General features: G+C 38.8%; 1 protein-coding gene and 1 long non-coding RNA gene across 3 annotated transcripts in view; both read left to right on the top strand.

The window, feature by feature from the left end:
• The window catches only part of ANK3 (ankyrin 3), a 754,092-nt gene that overhangs the window by 255,606 nt on the left and 477,273 nt on the right, over positions 1-21,213 (top strand). The gene's annotated exons all lie outside the window — the stretch shown is intronic.
• The window catches only part of LOC130453911 (uncharacterized), a 34,961-nt gene that overhangs the window by 13,218 nt on the left and 530 nt on the right, over positions 1-21,213 (top strand). Inside the window, exon 1 of the long non-coding RNA XR_008911577.1 lies at positions 1-21,213. This exon is cut by the window's left edge and continues 13,218 nt beyond it. This is a non-coding gene — a long non-coding RNA (uncharacterized LOC130453911).

The following is a 21,213-nucleotide window of genomic DNA, read 5'->3' as shown; positions in this document are numbered from 1 at the left end:
GTTTGAAGATGATTGGGAATTGGATTAAGCACCTAGATCCAGGCAATATCAGCCTAATGCTCCCTTCTGTAAGTCTAGAGAGGTGGATGCATAATGAGCCCAATGGTGCCACTGTGTATGCCACCTGTTGTGGATTTGGAAGGAAGTAGAATGGAGGCCTGGTTCTGGGCAAGATCAAATTAAACCTTATCTATCAGAGTCTGGTGTCTCAGCAGAAGGGTCCAAGTTTCCCGTACTGGGATGAGGAGAAGGAGAATGGCCAGAGTGTGGGCGACATGTCATGGCAGCCTGAATGAAGTCATGGGTCTTGTTCAAAAAGCCAAACTCAAATAGTTATATGGTATCAAGTCAAGAATCTGGACAAGTTGCTTCAATAAGATCTACTTCTTGGCCTCAGGAATTCATCCTTATGGGAAAGGATAGAGACATCTGGAGAAACAACACCAGAATCTAGGCCCTTGTCTTTCTCTTACCCCCCACGTCTATCCACCCCCAACTCCTCAACCTTTCACCTGAGAGTTTCTAGTTTGAAGATCTGAAATGATTCTTCTATTGTTTTTCCTTTTGTGGCACAAAACCACAAAATTATTAACATAATGGTAGCTAGGTACAGGTGCCAAGCTATTTTTAAACATTCAAATCAGCCAACGCCTACTCCCCCCAAATTATGAGCTTTCATTTTACTTAAAGGAAAAAAATGCCCATGTCATGTTATATTTTCTTTACAAGACATTTTTCTTTGGAGTCTTTAGCCATGGACGTGTCAGCCATCTGGAATTCTGTACTTGGTTAAGTGATGCCACCCAAAGTATCTGGACTCAGCCTATGACCTCATCTCCTGAGCAGAGACTTGATTCTGGCTTCTGTTGCCATAGCAATAGAAGTTAGGACATCCAATCTGAAAGGCCTTCATCCTACCTGCCTTCTAATCTCGTTTGCTTATTCTGCCTAGGTATGGAGGAAGTTAGATTTTACTATTGAGCTCCCAGCATCCAGTATAAGACCTTATATATATAGTGGACACCCAATAATCATTTGTTGAATTTAGCTCATTAGAATTACTAGGATGATGAGAATAACAGTAACAATATAATTTACTTTGTACTTTAAAGTTTGCAAAGTGCGTTACAAATTTTATCTTATTTCAATCTTGCAACAACCCTGGAAGTAGGTGTTATTATTTTTACCATTTTATACATGGGGAAACAATGACTTGCCCACAGTTACATAATTAGTAAATAGTTGAAACTGGATTTGAATTCTGGTCTTCTTGACTTCAAATCTAGCACTCTGTTCACTGTGCCACAGACAGTTACTGGATCTTCCATCTGTGTTTATTCATGTAATAAGTAATAACTGACCATTATGTTCCTTTCCTTTGCTGTAGACATCGGTACCTAACTTGTCATAGAATTTCTGTTTTCCTTCAAAACTCATCTCAAGCAGCATATTACCCATTGAGCCTTTCCTGATCTCTGCAACTGCTATTGTCTCCCTCCCAATATTACCTTGTATTCCTTTCTATTTATTTGTATTTATTTTCCTCATAGTTATTCTCTTTATTTAATACATTTTATTTATTTTTATTTAATTATTTATAATTATATATTTATATATGTATATATATTTATAATTAATTATATTTAATACATTTTATTTCATTTATTTAAGAAATAAATAAGTGTTCTTTATTCTCTGCCTCTTTATTTATTCCCTTCATCTTTATTATGCATTTAACGTTCTTTTTTGCCATCGGAATTTAGTCTTCAGTGTAGGGATTGTTGTATCCCCAGTGCTGACGTATGGGTGGCATTTAATAATGCTCACTGATTGAGCATAGAGGAACATCCTTTGAATTTACTTATTCCCTTTTCTCCCAGGCCATCACCAGTCACTGTGACCTTCTTCTTGCCACTGGACTTTGATGACTCTGGAAGAGAGAGTGAGGCTGAGAACTTTATGTAACTCAGCCTCACATAGACCCAGCTTCTGTGCCTGTCAAGACATCACCTCATGGTGTCTTCAGTCCTCTTTGGAAAGGGAGGACAAACAGAATTCTTTCTTCTAGACTATTAAAGTTGTGAAATAATCAATAGCAATTCATTAAAGACCTGGTATGTGCCAGGCATCGTGCTCAGCACTGGGGATACTGATAGTCTCTCTCCTCAAGGAACTTCTACCCTATTGGGGAAGACCATGCACACAACATATAAATGTTTCTATGGATATGTATCATAGATAGCATATATACGTACATAAGGTATCTCCCCCATATATATATATGTGTTTAGGTGGATATATACATATAAGTAAGTATATATATACATATGTGCAATGTATATGCAACTAATATTTTAATGCATGTCATAAAATACATGAGATACCAAGGGAAATCAATTAAGTTGAATTACTATTGCATACTTATCAAAATATGTATTCTTTAAGAGCTAAGTTCACTGGCCCTTGGGTAAAGAAATACATTAGAGGGACAAGGTGTGATTAACTGTAGAAAGCATAGATCTCCTGTGTCACTGGGGACAAGACTGGGCTTTACTGTACTCCTCTATAAAATGAAAGAGTTGGACTTCCTCATAGTTCCCTTTCAGCTCCAAATCTATGCCTGAGATCCCAGGATTTAGAACTGAATTGAACCTCAGAGGTCCTGTAGTCTAACCCCCATTTTACAGATGAGAGAGTTGCCATCTGATTTTTTCATTTTCCACAAAGTCTGACACTTTGAAGAGTTCTTTTTTTTTTTTTCATGTTGGGAGTTGACTGGAGTTTCTATCATTGAGTGAAATCTTAAGCATGCTTTGTTTCTTGTCTTAGCTAGGGGATCAGAGGAGGTTGTGAACAAGGGTAGTGGAGAATGTGGTTAGCCTGGTGAAGTTACAGACAAGAGGAAGATTGTAGTTACCCAATCTGCCAGAGAGGGACCAGAGGTATGAGAATAACTTGAAAAGTCTATGAAGTATGCAGGTAAAATTTTACCATGTTGGTAATAATATTGGAGAGAGGAGAGAAGATAGAGTGGTAGGCGTCAGGAATTAAGGAACAACGGGAGCAGACAGAAGGCATTACTCTTTAGAATTAAGGGAGCAATATGGGAAGTAGGAGTAGGTAAGAGAAATTAGGAACACAAGGGGAAAATGTTGCCAAGGACTTTAGCATGACCTTTATTTTATTTTATATTTATTCATTTTTTTTTGCCCAATACTACTGGTGTGTGTGAGTGTGTGTGTGTGTGTGTGTGTGTGTGTGTGTGTGTGTGTGTGTGTGTGTATGCATGGATACTTTGGGGACTTCCATTTTGAAGAAAAGTACTTTCAATGAGATCGAAGCTGTTATGGAAGGAATGACAAGGCTGTGGTTGCTCATTAGGGCCAATCACAGCCTCCTTGGGGAGGTGGGGGGAGACAGGAAGAAGACATCTATGTTTGCCAAGTCATAAACGGAAGTGTAATGTGATGATTCAGACTATTAAATTTAATATGAGATATAAGGAAGCATGAGGCTTAAGCTGGTAGCCACTAAATTTGTTCAAAGGAAAAAAATAAATAACTCACAGAAGTATGCAAGGCTGGGCTCTGGCTGAAGTCCTAGAAGTTATTCATGCTGTTAGACAGGGTGAACACACTCAAGAAACGTGAGCCACATCGATGGGGAAATAGATAAAGAAAATGTGGCACATGAATGTAATGGGATATTGCTGATCAACAGGAAGGATTCAGAGAAAAATTGGAAGAGTTGGATGAACAGATGCAAAGTGAAACCAATAGAATGAGGAAAACAAGATGCACAATGAAAAAATTAAATACTTTGTAATCGTAATGACTAAGATTGGCCTCAGAATTTACTTTGCTCCCTTGAATGTGGAGGTAGGTACTATGTGTACACAATTAGACTTGGTCAAAATGTTAATTAATTGTGCTGACCCGCTTTCTCTATCACTCTTTTTAATCTTTTGGCAAGAGTCAGCTTCTTAAGGAGAAAGAGGTTTAGAAAAAAAATATATGAAAAAAAGATAAAAAAGAAATCCAATTGTCTCGCAGTAGACTTTTGAACCATTTATCAAAATACTCATTTTTAATAAGTCGACCAAGTGATTAATGCTATAGATCCTCCCTTTAGAGTCATTGTCCTTATTGAAATCTAGCCTTTTTTTCTGAGAAACAGAGAAAATTCCTGTCATTTCAGTTCCACAAATCATATTGTTTATTTAGATTGTACTTTTAAAAACCATTTTTAACATTAAAATAACTCACTAATTGAGCCATGCATATTTCAAGATATTTATAGAACAAAGGTTGACAATGAAGCTCAGATGGAATCATCTGCTCAATATGTTTTATAAAACTTCATATATATGTGTATATATCTATATATCTCTCTCTATATATGAATGTCAATTACTATCAAAGTTGTCGGTATGTTGAGGCTGAGGCAAAATTCCTGTTCTTAAACTAATTGTGGCACATTGGAAAGAGTGCTGGATTGCTATAGCTTTTGTTGTAGGAAATGTATTGGATAGCAGATGGTTTTCTGGGAATATGGTTTTACCTGTATGGGTCCCTCCTTCAACTTTCAGCCTCTTTCCTGATTCTGGATTTAATGAAGCAGGATTTAGTCCCTTATGTATGTAGCAAGAGTATAAGGAATAATGATTTATTTAACTCCTATTGTGTGTCAACTGTGGCAAGTATTTTGCAAATGTTATTTCAGTTCATCTTTGCAACAATCCTGCAATGTAGATACTGTTATCATCCCCACTTTACAGTTGAGGAAACTGAGGAAGATTAAAGTTAAATGCTCAGGGTTACACAAGTATGAAAAGTCAAATTTGAACTCAGGACTTCCTGGCTTTAGGCATCATCTACCTTTAGTTCTTTTTTTAAAACCCTTACCTTCTGCCTTAGAAAGAACATTGTGTATTGGTTCCAAGACAGAAGAGCAATAAGGACTAGGCAGTGGGGGTTAAATGACTTGCCCAGAGTCACATAGCTAGGAAGCATCTGAGGTCAAATTTGAACCTAGTACCTACCATCTCTGGGTCTGACTCTCAATCCAATGAGCCACCTAGTTGTCCCTGTTCTGGTCCTTCCCAACTCTAGCTTTCTTATCCCAGAATTCCTTTAGTTGATTTCCCACCTAACGGTGGAGAAGCTCAATTAATTGGTCATAATTTACTAAGCACCTTGGATGTGCCAAACACTTGATTAGGACTTAGGATAGAAAACAAAAATGAAACAACCCCTTACCCTAAGGACTTTACAGTCTTAGGAAAATAATATGCTCATTAAAAAATCTATATTTTAAATAGAAGGCATTTTTGGTAGTAGTATTGGTGGTGGCAGGCAATGCAGATAGGTAGGGATGGTGAAGAATCAGGAGAGTCTTCCCATAGGAGATGACCAAGATAAGGTCTACATGGGGCTGAGAGTTCCAAAACAGAAAGTGAAGGAAGTACGAGCCTCTGAAAATTCCTTCCAGCTCTTTATTTGGGACTAAGACCTAAACTAGTTCTGGCTCTCAGGGTTCCCTCCAGCAAAGAGGTCAGAGGGGATAAAGAGTATCCATGCCAACTTTCCATCAGCAGATGTCAAGTGAAAATTTTGGACTTTCGAAACACCACTTAACATCATTAGAAACAAAAGCTTCCTGTTTCAGGAAGAGATGAAACAAACTTAGTCATGAAACTTGATTGGAGGTAGCCAAGTAACAAGAGCAATAACAAAAATAGTGGTGGGTGGACAGAGAATAGACCTTGGAACCAGGTCATGCTTCTGATACATCTTCTTGTGTAACCCAGGCTCAGGCCCTCCCCAAGCACTATTCAGTGCTTAGGCATCTCTCAAAAACTCAGCTGCAGAGAAAGTGCTGACCCACATTGGTAGAGGGAATTTCCTCACCTGGGAGTTCCCTATACCAGTGAAATCACAGGCTACTTCCAATCTTCATGATTTTCTTTGGTGCTCCCCTAGAGTTACCAAATAATGTGTCAGGGATTCCCAGCTTTCCCTCTGCATTTGTAAGTAACCCATAAGTTCTTCTAACAAAGAAAGAAAAGAGAGGATTTGATCCATCCAACCTCGAATGCATTTTCTCTGTTCTACCCAGATGAATGTGTCCTTTTTTCTGTTACTGCCCCTGAGTAGCTTTTTTTTTGGTGCCATTGTTTAGTGCCCAACATCTCTCCTCATCTTCCCCTTTCCTGCTTTCCTCCTAATCATCTCCACCATATTCCTTGTTCAAGATGAATCATAGGCATGGGGTTCCTCCATTTTTCTCCTACAGCTTTTTGTCTTTGTTCCTTGAAATAATGGGCTTGTCTAGTTCAACACAAGCTGTACCTGAAGGAATAACAGCTTATTCTGCCATCATTTTTCTTTAAATACCCTTTGTCAGGTTGGATCCGTGAAGCTGTAAAGGTTATTCCACTAAGTAGCATGAGTCATCCTTTTTGTTTCTAACCTTTGGATAAACACTCTCTACAGCTTCATCTACTAGATCTGGAGGGATTAAAGTTTTAGGGGTTTGAGTTTTTTTTAGTATTTCTGAGATTTTTGTGAGACTTCTTAGTAAAGTGCAGTGTGAAATACGTGGGAGAGTGTGGGTCTGGGTGAAACAGGACTTGGGTTTGAATCCCTGATCTGTGTGACCATGAGTATACAAGTTCACTCTCCTGAGCCTCAGTTTCCACATCTGTAAACTGAGAGGATTGGAACCAATGGCCTCAGAGGTCTGTTCCAGCTCAGAAGGCATGGTCCTATAAGGAAATATGAAAATAGAATCTTCTAAAAAATTCAGCCAACTTCTAAACCTTTGAGTGTGAATTTTACTTCTTGCTGGGAAATATTGAGCTTTGAATACAGCTCCTACATACTAACCACCTGGATGATTTCCTTTTGTGGGCATAAACCTGTTCTTCTTGGGGGCCTCAGATGAGCATATTCCCTTTCCCCTCCTCCCAAATGAAGACTAGAGATTTTTTCTTACATTTATTCTCCTCTGGGGGTAACTGCCATTGGTTTCTTACAGAAATGTCAAGGATGTGTTTTTAGGTTCACAAAAGCCACATGTCTCAGGCACAGCCTATGAAGGGGAGCCTGGTGGAATGATTTACATTGCACAAAAATACTCCAGTTCAACAATTTTCAATGGATGAAATTCATTCTGATGGGGTTTTATTGTTGATGTTGTTGTGGTAAGAATGAGGGGTAAGAATGAGGGGTTTCTTCATTAGTTGTCCATGAGTGATTCTAGATTGGGGTTGTTCATCCTTTTTCTAACCCATTGCCATCATCATTTTAATAATTTCTCATGTAAAAATGGACTAAAGCATTTTTTACTTTTGGATGGAGGGGGGGGGGTAGGGGATGGACTGAATTGGCCCAGACTGGAAATGGTATTCAAGGACCCAGTGTCCTCTGTTGGGATAATGGTCTAGTCACAATTGACATTCTCTTCTTTCCTTTGAATCGACCTGGCATTTCATTGGCTTTGACGCCTGTGGCTTTCCTCTCAGCTCTCCACTGAGCAACGGAGACCTGTTTCCTTTAGAAGTTACCACTAATTTGAGAGCCAGCAGTGTACAAAGGTGACTTCTCTTGTTCTTTTGTTGGCCTTCCGTGGGAGCTCTCCAAGGTGACTTAGGCTTCCTGGGCTGGTCTTTCAGCTGCTGTGTGTTCAGGGCGGTTATGTGGGCTTTTGTATGATTGCTTTCCATTCACGCTGATATTGGTCATTTCTTTCTGTGTCCTTTCTTTGTCTTCACTCTTTCTCTTACCTTTTGGTCCATTCATTCACTCAACAAATGTTTATTAAGCTTGGCTTGCTAAAAGCACTGTGCTGAGGGCTGGGAGGAGATTACAGAGATAATAATTATATGCTAGGCACTGTGATAAGAGCTTTACAATTATTATTTCATTCAATCCTCACAACCACCTTGGGAAGAATTATCTTATTTTAACAATGAGGAAACTGAGGCGAATAGAGGTTTAATGACTTGTCCATGATAACACAACTAGTGTCTAAGTCTGGATTTGAACTCAAGTCTTTTTAAATTTTAAATTTGTTTAAATAATTAATTTAGAATATTTTTCCATGGTTACATGATTCATGTTCTTTCCCTCCACTCCTCCCTCCCCCCTCCCATAGCCAATGAGCAATTTCATTGGGTTTTATGTGTATCATTGTTCAAAGCCTATTCCCATATTATTAATATTTGCAGTAGAGTGATCGTTTAGGATCTACATCCTGAATCATATCCCCATTGAACCATGTGACCAAGCGGTTGTTTTTCTTCTGTCTTTCTGCTCCCACCATTCTTTCTCTGGCTGTGGAGAGCGTTCTTTCTTGTAAGTCCCTCAGAATTGTCCTGGGACATTGCATTGCTGCTATTAGAGAAGTCCATTACATTTGATTGTACCACAATGTATCAGTCTCTGTGTACAAGTCCACTGACTCCGCTTCTTGAGTCCACACTCTATCCACGGTGCCACCTGACTACCTTCTATTAGATAAGGCATAGCATTGTTTGACCTCAAAACCTGAAGTCTTTTAAGGGTTTAGTACACATGCACACTACACCTCAATGTGCTTACTATATGATAAGTCTATTAGAGAGATACAAATTCGTCATGGAAACAAAGGGACATAGACCCAGGAGGGAAGATTGTTAATTAAAAGGTTATTCAGTGTTTTTAATTAATGCCTAAATTTTTAAATTAATGATTAAAACATTTTGCACAGTGCCTGACACAGAAAAGGCACTAAATAAGCATTGATGATAATAATGAGGATGATTATAAAAATAATAATAGTTAGCATTTATATGGTGGATACATGACCCAGACATTACCTGAGGCACATTACAAATATTTCATCTGATTCTTACAGCAACTATTAGATATAGATGCTATTATTATCCCTATTTTATAGTTGAGGAAACTGAGGCAAATAGAGGTTTAAGGTTAAGTAACTTGTCCAAAGTCCATTACAGGTGTCTGAAGTAAGATTTAAACTCAAGTCTTCCTGATTCCAACCCAACCATTCTATCCATTTCAGCACCAGCTGAAACAAACCACTTCATCCCTCTGGATCTCAGTTTCTTCATCTATAAAATGAATGGGTTGGACTATGATCTTTTCACCACTCTTCCAATCTTCCACTGTGAAACTTTCCTAAAAATTTCCTGTGAAAAATTTCACTTTGACTTTGAGAAGTATCTTGATTAAAAGACTTCCATTTTCCTAATATATTTGGAACTTAATTAGATTGGAATATTTCAAAGAATAACTGTGGTATCATAAATTGGTTATGATAAAAAATATCTTCAATGTTTCATCCAGAATATAATTTTTAAGTTTCTTAGATGATCCCATCTTCTAGGCTTCTTTAAAAAAAGTATTTTACATTTGGCATCTGGATATTGCCAGGAAATAACCACTTTGGCATATCAAAGGGAAAAGCACATTTCCCCCTGAATTTCAGTCAAAGTGGCATTAACATCTCTCCTTTTTACCATAGTATCTGCTCTCCTCTTTACCATAATATGGAAACGTGTTCTTGTTAAGGGCAATTTTGCCTTGTAGTTCCATCAAAAGCACTTTCTTAAGTGCTCACTCTTGTATTTTGCAAATTTTTAGTGGTTTCCAGGAAGATGGAGCTAAACAAATTCTCCTTTCCTTCGTACATCTCCTCCCCTCATAGATCTTACAATCACTATTTCTCAGGGCAGTGGAGTCCATTTCTAAAGTGAGTCGACTCTCAACCACTCCATCAGCACTGAAATTCTGGACTGCTCATTAGACTAATCCAGTTTTGGTTGCTTCCAGCAGTTATGGTGCCAGCCTCATTTTAGGAGTCGTCGCAGATCATCATGCACAAGTGAACATGGTGGAGATGAGAACCATTGAGTTGTTTCAGATTTTGCTTAAGGCACTAATGAAATGCTTAGAAAAGAGAAATCCTTGAGAATATTATGTGATAGATGAATGTACTGGATCATGGAAAGCCCTCAGCAAGGCATAAAAAGATGTATCTGAACTGATAGTAAATGAAGCAGGAATAAGAAAGCAAGATGGCCTGAAATATCAGTATTCCATAATTATAAAGACCACATGATTGTACATTGAGAACTAGATGGGACCTTAGAGGCCAACCCCATCATTTTACAAAAGAAGAAAGCAAACCCAGAAGCACTTGTGTGGCTGATGTAGATTCACAGCTAGTTTTTATCTGAGGTGGAAAGTCAGGGGGTGCAATGGATGGAATTCTGGTCCTTCAGTCAAGAGGACCTGAGTTTAAATCCAGCATCAGACACTTACTAGCTGTGTGACCCTGGGCAAGTCACTTAGTTCTATTTACCTCAGTTTCCTTGTTTGTAAAATAAGCTGGAAAAGGAAATGACAAACTGCTCCAGTATCTTTGCCAAGAAAACCCCCAAGTGAGGTCATGAAGAGTCAGACATGACTGAAACAACCAAACAACAGTAACATGTATTTAAGGTGGGATTCAAACCCACGTCTTCCTGACTGCAATCCCATTGCTTAAGCTCACTTACTGTGAACTTAATGGAGAAAATTCTCCTTTTTCCCTTCATTTGTGAGCTAGGGGAATAGGGATACAGAATAAGAATATGTTATGGATTGATATGTTGGTTAGTTTTGATGAACTCCCTCTTCCTCTATTAAACATTATTTCAGGGGAAGATATTAGGTAGAGAAGAGGGAAGAATACATTTGGAAATGAAGGTGAAAGGAAAATAAAAGATGTCAATCAAAATACAATTTAAAATTTTTTGAAAATTGGTTTTTACCAAAATAGTTTTTTGATATATTTTTTCTAAAAAAGAAACATAACTTTTTATCCTAAAATATTTAACATTTCAATAGATTGTCAAACCTGATCTAAGATTATAGAATGAATGTGTAGCTGGTGTGAAAACAGGGAAAAATTAAATGAAAAAATCCAAGCCAAAATGTGTGCCCCTATCGAGCTCAGCTAGGCAGGAAACAGAGCGCTTATCTACTAACAGTAACCATAGCAACTGTGTGATGATTATTTTCAGCACAGAATTATATAAAACTGAGAGAGAGTGGAGACCAGCCCTGTCTGCACTTACACCACGTGTTTTTGTCTGATATGGAGTATGGTGAATGGATAGGGGCCTCCCGCAGAGGCAATTTGCTTTTTCAAAAGCCCTAGTCAAGCTGAGTATCTTTCGATTTCATGATGGGTAAATGTTACTGTATGGAAGGATTAGAGCATCTTGAACCTAGAGGGCCAGAAGAGGCTGCAAAGGTCATTTAGAGCAACACCCCCATCTTAGAGATGAGGAAACTGAAGTGTAGAGAATTGGGTGATGTTACATGGGTAGAAAGCATCAGGGTGGGATTTGAATGAGAGTCCTCTGACATCAAGGCATCTCCCCTTTACTGCCTAACATGGGATTCAATGTTTTAAAAATGAGTCAATGTGGCCACACTGTTTTGGAGATCCCATTTGAGTTCTGTCTGAACCCTGCAAGTACATTTTGGTATAAACCTGAGCATTGGCAATCTGAGCAAAAGCCAACACATTTTTTTGCTCCTTACCAAACAATTATTTCTTCTGTGGATTCTATTTAAGGGGGATAATTATGCAGAGAATAATGTTTTGTTCTTAGATCCCACTCACCACTATTTGACTTTAGGCAAGTCATATCCCTGGGCCTCAGTTTATTCTTCTGTAAAATGGGACTTGGGGGTAGAGGATTCTAAGATCTGTTCCAGCTGTTCCTCCTGAGGATTGCCCATTAAAGTAGAACCAGCCAGAGCTCATCTCTTCCTTCTTCATTGAGAAGAGAGAGGTAGTTGTGTCTTGGCCAGATAATAGTGATTCAAACCAGAATCTACATTTACAAGCCCTGAGACCATTTTGTCCTTTTTTCTGTTTCTTCTTCATTTATTTATATAAGTTGAACAGTCTGCTGCATATTTTTAATTTCATCAGACCTGCTGCCTCTGTCACAGCTTGCCCCCACCAAATCTCTTCTTGAAGAAAGCAAAAAACAAAGCAAAAGAAATCATCATTAGCCTTCTCTTCTCTCTCTTACTTTGTCCTTTTCCTTTGAGAATAGCAGCATGTCTCTGTGTCTCTGCCTCTGTCTATCTCTCTCTCTTTCTCTCTTTCTCTGTCTCTCTCCCTCCCTCCTAGACTCCCCTAAAGCTTCTTGCCAGTCCAGCCTTTGAGTGTTTGAGTATGTGAGTGTATGTGCAACACAGAATATTAAAGGTATAAAGATCTTAGAGTATTAAGGATATAAGAGACAGTAGAAAACATCTTCTTTAATTTTATAGATAAGGAAACAGAGGTCCAGGATCAATAATGCATACATAGACTTGAAACTGGAGAGGACCATCTAAGCCTGGCCCTGTTCTTTTAGAAATGAGGAAATAGGGACCAGGTAAGTCAAGTTCACTGCCCAAGTTCATACAGGTAGTAAGTGTCAGGGATGAAATTTGAACCCAAGTGCCCAGGCTCCAGAATTAGTACTCTATCTACATTACCAGGCTAAAGGCTAGAGAGAAAGAAGATGATTTCTTGGACAAGTTTCTAGAAGAGGTGAAAGGGGATAGAGTCAAGGTCAAAGGTGGAAGGCTTGACTTTGGCAAGGAGGAGGGTCATTCTAGCCTGAGAACAGAAAGAAGAAAGGACAAAGGAAGACATAAGGAGATAGTGGCATGTGAACGGAAGATTGAGGGAAGTTGGATTTATTGCTTTTTATCATTTTAGGAAGATAGGCAAAAAGATAGGATAAGGTTGGTGTTGGAAACTCAAGGAAGGAGGAGAAAGTTGACAAGATTCATGATGATTAAGATATTCAGCTGAGGTGACCTTGATTTGGGTTGGGTAGTCATTGACTTGGTCCAGTCATATTCTACCAGTTGGGAGCAAGAGACGAAAAGGCAGAAGATGGGGGCTGTCCAGGGCAGAGTCAGCAGGATAGGACTAGACAGTGAAAAGGATGAGAGTCAATGTGATATGAGGTGGGTCATTGAAATAGTGGACTATTCAGTCAAGACTATGAAGAATGAAAAGAGAATCAAGAAATTAAGGGATGATGCCTTGAGAGAACAGGGAGTGAAAGAATTAGCAAAGTTCATGATGAGGATAAAGAACAGATTTAAGAAGAGCAAAAGCTGAAGGATAGGAGGACAGAGAGCTTATAAAATAAGTCAGTCCCAGGTAACTTTAATTAGAAATAATGAACATTTATAAGGTTTGTAAAGTGCTTTCCAGATAGGATCTCAGTGATTTCCTCTGCATCATCCACATTTTAGGCACTTGGGGAATCCACTGGCAATTTGCTCCTCACCATCTGTTCTACTAAGCTAGTGTTTTTTTTTTAATCCTTACCCTCTGTCAGAGAATCCACTGAATCAATGACACCTTAGTTCAAATTCAGTCTCAGGCACTTACTAGCTCTGTGACTGGGAAAGTCACTTAACCTCTGCCTGCCTTAGTTTCTTCATCTTTAAAAAATGAAGATGATGATAATACCTATTCCTAGAGTTTTATGAGGATTAAATGATGTAATATTTGTAAAGTACTCTGGTAAACCTGCTATATAAATGCTCTCTATTTATTATTAGAATGGCCTTTTAATCCAAAACTGCTACTTCCTGGTCCATTGAAAATCTGAAGTTCCAGAATTCTGTCCCAACAGTTTTGCAGAGCAAACTCAATTCCTTCTTTACAGTTATTACTTTGGACTAGAGAATTACATAAAAGATTTGACTTGTGTTTTCATTCTTCAAAATTTAGGATACAATGAACTATTTCTGACAAGCTCAGGGAGAGATTTTCCTATAATTTCAATGGGACATTATGCTTTTTATCTTCCATTTAGATGATTATGTCAATGTGTTTCCTTTGAATGACATTTCACATGCTTTGATTTATCAGCAATAGTAAGAGTTGCTCCATGGTTCACTAAGAGCATTTAAAGAGATGTCAGTTTTCCAGCTTGTTATTCACAAATCTTCAGTTGCTTATACCAAACCTCAGGAGAGAGGAAGAACTGAGGTTCTAGCCTTGAGCAGCAACCTGGAGTCCCCTGGGATCTCTGTGTCAGCCTGAGGAGCAAATTAAAGTGTAATTTCTCCTTCCATTCTAGCAGTAAAAATTTTTGCTAAAACAAGTTGTATCAATGAATTTGATGAACCACTTTGCCCAGAAACAATCCTTGCAAGAAGCAACAATAAAAAATTAATTGAATTGACTTTAGATCTGAATTTTTGAAATGATACAATTTAAGAGCTGTGTTTCCAGTATTTTTCAAATGAATCATTTGGTCAAAAGATATCAAGGAAAAAAGGATTCTTAATATATTTTTCTAAACTGCTTCATATATGCATTAAAATAACATACTTAGATGTAGAAAACCTTTTGAGAATGAACAATAATAAAATTTCCCCCCCTAATATTTAGTAAATAATAATATGGTCAATTTCTTTTGATTATGTTGTTTTTAATATTCTGTCCAAGTTCTGGCTGGGGCTTGTAGAAGTAAAGAATATCAAAACAAACTCAAATCATGTCATCTGAAATCAAGAAAGTGAGAACACTGATCTTTGTGACCTTGACTAAGTCAGGTCCTCAGTTTCCTCATGTATACTAAATGGCCTATACTGGATTCTAGCTCTAAATCTACGACTCTATGAACTTCTTATATGGAGCTAGAAATGATTGTAGAAATATAGTGTTTTAAAACCTTTAAAGTAGAGAAACAGAAGATTTCTCCAAGGAAGAAGAGCCCTGAGGCTTAGATTCATTGACTCCTAGATAGAGAGCTCAGAAAGGAAACATTTCTATATGTTGTATTATTGTAAAATGTTTCAGAACAGTTTCAGGGAGGGTTAATTAGTTAACATAAGAGATATAAAGCTGGTTCCCCGATAAATTAGAATGTAATCATAAATGACATTTGTGTTATATTGTTGAACATTTCAGACTTCATTTTTTCTAGGTATGAAAAAAAGACAGGCACAAGGTCTAAATTAGTCCAGAAAGAAATGGCAAGTTTGGTAAGTTATTATTTGCCAAAGGAGAGAAACTAACAAAAGAAAATTTGACAAATATGGGTTCAGTGTTTTCTGCTATTATTGTAAATTCTTGGACCATTTAAGTTGCATTATGTCTAAGATGTTTCAGCCATAAAATGTTCATGTAAGTAGTATGAGATTTATTGTCCTTAAAAAATTGGAAGTTAGGAAATTGGACCCCAATCTAACTCTAGCACAAATTTCTACACAGTTATTGACAGCTGATCCCCATATTCCAAGGCAATGAGTTTTGTTCACAAAAAAATTGTCTTTTTGATAAGGATTTAGAGAGGTAAAACCCATGATATCAGTCGTTTAGGGTATTACTAATGGAAACATTCCTTCTACCATTATAGCAAATGGACATCTACTCTGCCATTTATCTTTTAGTAGCCTGGAAACATTGAAAGGTTAAAATACTTGTCCAAGATCACACAAGTATGTATTAGGAACTCGATGTGAATCTAAGTCTTCTCGACTCCAAGGCTGGCCCATTCTCCCATGTTGCCTCCATGTTCATCACACACTTGGTAGGTTATAGACTTATGAATGAAAGTGAGTATTTCCTCACCTGGTCTCAGCACTGTACACCTCGGGAGCACTTATTAAGTGCTTAGAGTTTATATGAGGTTCCTCTGTAGGCAAGACATTCACCCTTAGGAAACTATAAGCCTCTTGAAGGGAGGGAATCTTGCCTTGCTTATCAGTGGGAAGAGAATCTTACACACTACAATCTTCTTTGGCTGATCCCCATGCCAGGAATATTCTTCCTTCTCTCTTCCACCTCTTGACTTCCTTCAAGACACAACTCAAATTCTATCCTTGGCAAGAGACCTTTCCCAATTTCCTTAGCTTTAGAGATTACCTTCCAATTACTCAACATATCTCATTGTAGTTTGTATGTTGTTTGTCTCCATTAGCAAATGGACCCCCATGAAGACAAAGATTGTATTTCTGTCTTTCCCTAACACTTACCACAGTGCCTGGCACATAGCACATACTTAATAAATTCCTGTTGGCAGAAAATAGATTCTGGAATCAAAAGACTTGGGTTTACCTTCTGCCATTTTCTAACAATCTGACCTTTAGCAAGTTATTGTTCTCTATGGACCTCAGTCTCTTCATCTATAAAATGAGGAAGTTTACATTAAATGGCCTCTAAGGACCCTTCTAGATAGAGATGTGGGATCCTCTGACCTCTCTCTCCCTCTCAGGGCTTTGCACATAAATGGTGCTTGATGCATATTTGTTTACCAAATGAATGAAATAAAGGTTAATTTAGGCATTATATTTTAGCAGCAAGGGCATAGAAAATCAAAGCCCTTAGAAATCAAATAGAACAAAAGTCCATGACCAACCTGGAAAATCACAATCATTCAATACAAGTGGTAATTCTTTAGTGCATAAATAATTAATATTTTGCTTACCTCTTGATTGGGTCTGTGGAACAAGTCACTCTAATGAGCTAAGAAATGGTGACTAAAGCTGCAATTAGCTCAGAGAATTGCTACTTTTATTTTCCCCAGTGGACTTCAGAACACTTCTGCCTGGGTATGTGTGCCAGCATTCTCCAGAAGGGAGGGGCAAAGTTTAATATGACACAGAGATCAGTTTCCCAGATCTCACCAGAGCTAATCTTTTGGGGCATCCCAGCCTCTCTGAAACACTCATTTCTTTTCCAAAGAGGAATTTTTAGCTTCGCAGGAGAAATTCAAAGCAGATCCCTAAGCTAGAAAGGGTCATTCCAGGTGGGACCCAATGCCTAGCTACAAATCCCTTTTCTCCAAGTGCATGTGAAGCCTGACCAGTGAAGGAAGAGGAGGAATACAGAACCTCAGTCTACAATTCCCTTGATACCATCATGGACAAGTTAATTTTGCCAAAATCATAGTAAGGAGAAGAGAAAGAAGTATATAGCTTGTTTGCAAATCAGCATTAAATGTAGAAATGGATGACATTCTTGGATTTTTACACAAAAAAAAGAGTATCACAAGAGGTTCTTGAATGTGAAAGTGAACATATGGGTCATGCTTTAGGCAGCCATACTCTAAAATGGATTTTAAAAACATATTTAGTGGTTAGGTATTCCTTAAGGCACAGGGAGATCTCCTTTGGTCCAGGGGCTTCTTTGCCTAAGGATGAAATTTTATTAAATCAACATTGTTAGTATTAACAAGACACTTTAACATTTTTAAAGCAGTTTGTAAATTTGTCTACATAGCAACCCTAGGAGGCAGGTGCTATTATTATCCCTATTTTATGGTTAAGTGACTTGCCCAGGGTTACACAGCTAGTCAATATGTTAGACTAGATATGCACTCAAGGTCCTCCTGTCTTCAAGTCTGATGCTCTACCCCCTGAACCACCTTGCTGCCATGATCGTAGATTTAAATCTAGAAGGGACCTAAGTGACCAACTAGTCTAATGCTATCCTTTCAAATAGAGAATTATACTTAAAGTCAAACAAGTAGGCAGTATCCGAGTCAAGATTCAAACCCAGGTTACCCCATAGAATCATCAGTGAGAGGGAGGGCCTTCAAAGGCCATCTGGTCCAACTTGTCATCTCAAGAGGAGCTCAGGGGAGGCCGAATGTTATCTGGGGACAAAACATCTGAGGTGGAATCTAAACTCATATATTCTTACCCCAAAGCATTGGTCCTTTCCACTAGATCACCCTGTCTGGGCAAGAAATGGTTTCTCTGAGCCTGTTTCCTCAGCTGTAGAACGGGGACAGCAGTGCCTCTAAATGTGCTTCAATGGGACATTCTGAAGATGAAAGGAGATAACGTACCACATGTTCCAAATGTGAGCCAAGAGGCACCTGCAGGGTCATGGGTAGAGAGTGAAATGATTTGGAAACTGAAGGCAGTGCATTTAGAGCCCTAAGGAAGCCCAGGAAGCAGTCTGGAGAAGGGACAGGGTGGTCTTGGAGAGAGCTGGTTGATAGGTGACAATTGCCAGATCTAATGGGGCTCTTCTAATGGCTAGAGAAGTTTTCTCAGTAGGTGTAAAATGGCAGATGATCTTCTGAACATGAGTGATGCTTTCTAACAGACTCCGATAGGTGCCTGCATTTTCATGTATGTTTAGAATCATCTGGCGAAATGACCTCACCCCAGTCAGGAAGTCAGTGGGCTCTGGGATCTCTCAGGAGTGACTTCCCAAGTGGAAGGTGATCTAAGGAAGCTTCCTGGGTGTCATTTAAAAGAATGTAAGCTCCTTGAAGGCAGGAACTGTTTCCTACGTTGTCTTTGTATCCATAGTGCAAGTCACAGTGTCTGGTGCTTAGTAGGTACTTACAATGCAAACTTACATTTGATGAATCCTTCTGTCTACTCACATATATTGCACAAGATTGTTGTAGAGAGAAGCAAAATATTATATGTATGTTCTGAAAAACATTCACTGCTCTTGGAGTCAAAGAACCTAAGTTTAAATCTTGCAATTGTCAAATATTACCTATATGATGCTGGACTGGTCATTTTGTCACCATCTGCCTCAGTTTCCTCAACTGTAAATAGGGACTATAATAGCGTTTACCTCCCGTGTTGTGTGAGGATCAAAGGAGATAATAATGGTAAAGTGCTCCACACAGTGCCTGGCACATAGTAGGAGCTTACTAAATGCCTTTTTTCCCCTTTCCCCTCTTCTCTCCTTTCTCTGTGCCAGACTAGAGATTTCTGGATTAAGATTTGAGGAAATTCAGAGGCTGGGTCATGATGCCCTTCCAGTAAGCTGCTAAACCTTAGTGTTCTAGCAGCCCCTTTCTTACCAAGGCATTCTTAATTCACTGCTCTCACACTTTGGCTATCATTCTCCTTTTGGCCTGAGGATGGCTGGGTTTTTTTTTCATGTTCTATGCAACCATTTTCTTGCTTTTCCTTTTTCCTTCCTGCAGTGAGGCCATCAGGGATTCCTTGGTGATCAGGGTAGTTAGAAATAATGTGAGAATAGGCTCTTATAAAACCCATTTTCACTTGGAGTCTCGTCCTTCTGCCAGAGTGTCAGAGGTGTCAGCTTAGATGGCATGGCATGATTCACAACTTGGTTTAATCTCAACTTACAATGAGTCAGACTCAATACTTGGGCTGAGAGGTAAGTCAATTGGTCTGGTTGTTACTTCTGACCAGTTGATCCACTCTTCCCTGGAAAGTTTCCCTTTGCCTTTCAATAGCTTGCTAGAGTCTTGACCATTTCCATAAGATATGTGTCACTATGTGTGTAGAAGCAATCTTTGTGGGTCCCTTACTAGAACCGGCTAAAATGGCATGTGGGCTCAACCTGACTATAAGTGTTTCATTTGGTATTTGTTATTCTATTCTTTCTGTCTGATTCTTTGTGACTGCCATTTGGGGTTTCCTTGGCAAAGAAACTGGGAGAAGATTTTCCATTTCTTTCTCTAATTCATTTTATAAATTTAAAAATGAGGAAACTGAGGCAAACAGGGTGAAGTAACTTGCCCAGGGTCACACAATTTGTTAAGTGACTGAGATCTGAACTCAGATCTTCCTGACTCTAGACTCAGCACCCTATCCCCTCTGCTACCTAACCCCTGTCCATTCTATACAAGGCATCCCAAAAGTCATAGTGCCATTTTAAGATCTGAAAAAGTTGTAGGATGAGGTTCTTCTCATGTTTAAGCTGGCATTCCCTGGTAACCATGGCTTCACGGCTTTCTGAGATAGCTCAAACTTGGATGGACCACTCTTATATAACTATTCCCTTCATAAAATATCAATGACCATTTTAAATAACTGATAAGCACTTATTAAATGTACTCTGCTCTGGCTGGGTTATACAGAAACAAAAATAGAAGAGTCCCCATCCTCAAGGAACTTATATTCTGTCATGGAAATAAAATGTCCACATATACAAATATGTACATATATGTAGAGACAGATATCATCAATGCAAATTGATTTTCCTGTGGGAGAAACATTCTCAGCCGAGGGAATCAGGAAAGATCTAATCGGGTGGGGAGGGGAAATTTGAGCTGAGTTTTGAAAAGACATTTGTGATTCTGGGAGGACAAGATATGGAAGGCCTGGAAAGCATGAAGGCCAACTTGGGCAAAAGTATGGAGTTGGGAGATAGATGCTATATTTGAGAGACACTGAGAAAGACATTTTGGGTAGACCAAGGAGCCTGGAATGGGAAGTGGGTGTAATTAGTTCAGAAGGCAGATAGAGGCCAAATTCTGAAATTCTTTAAATGCCAGATAGAGTAGTTTCTTCTTATCTTTGAGTCAAAAAGAGCACCATTCATGGGTCTCAGTGAGGTACTTGGGAAAATTTTAATTTGAAAAAAAAAAGTGTGGACAGTGGGAAGGGTGCTGGATGTTGGAGAAGATCTGGATTCAAATACAGCCTCTGTCATTTACTGCCTGTGTGATCTTGGCCAAAAATCCTTGGCCTCTCTGGGCCTCAGTTTCTTTATCTGTGAGTTAAGGGGATAGCAGTAGATGACTTCTTGGGTGCCTTCACTTTACAGAGGAGGAGGAGCAGGAGATCTGAAAAGTTAAATGCCTTGGCCAAGGAGTCAGCCAGTTCATGAGCTCTTAGGATATAGAGAGGAAGAGGTCTTAGAAATAATCTGGCAGGAGAGCCTCATTTGACTGAAAAGCAAAATCAATAGCAAGATTTTAGGAAGTGCTAGAAGTATCAGAAGGAGAATAAACTAGAGGCATAGGAAGCAGATGGTGCTGCTGATGCTGGTGCTGCTGTTATTGCTGGTGATGAAGAAATGAAGTAGAGGCATAGAAAGCAGATGCTGCTGCTGTTGACAGTGAAGAAATGAACTAGAATCAGAGGAAGTAGATGGTGATGCTGCTGGTGGTGATATAGAAATTAACTAGAAGCATAGGTGCTCCTGCTGCTGCTGGTAGTGGTGATGAAATTAACTAGAGGAATAGAAAGCAGATGCTGCTGCTGTTGACAGTGAAGAAATGAACTAGAATCAGAGGAAGTAGATGGTGATGCTGCTGGTGGTGATATAGAAATTAACTAGAAGCATAGGTGCTGCTGCTGATGCTGGTAGTGGTGATGAAATTAACTAGAGGAATAGAAAGCAGATGCTGCTGCTGTTGACAGTGAAGAAATGAACTAGAATCAGAGGAAATAGATG

The sequence above is a fragment of the Monodelphis domestica genome, chromosome 1 (assembly GCF_027887165.1).
Source record: "Monodelphis domestica isolate mMonDom1 chromosome 1, mMonDom1.pri, whole genome shotgun sequence".
Classification (NCBI taxonomy): Eukaryota; Metazoa; Chordata; class Mammalia; order Didelphimorphia; family Didelphidae; genus Monodelphis; species Monodelphis domestica.
The sequence above is the reverse complement of the archived record's forward strand: the minus strand, read 5'-3'. Positions and strand labels throughout refer to the sequence as shown.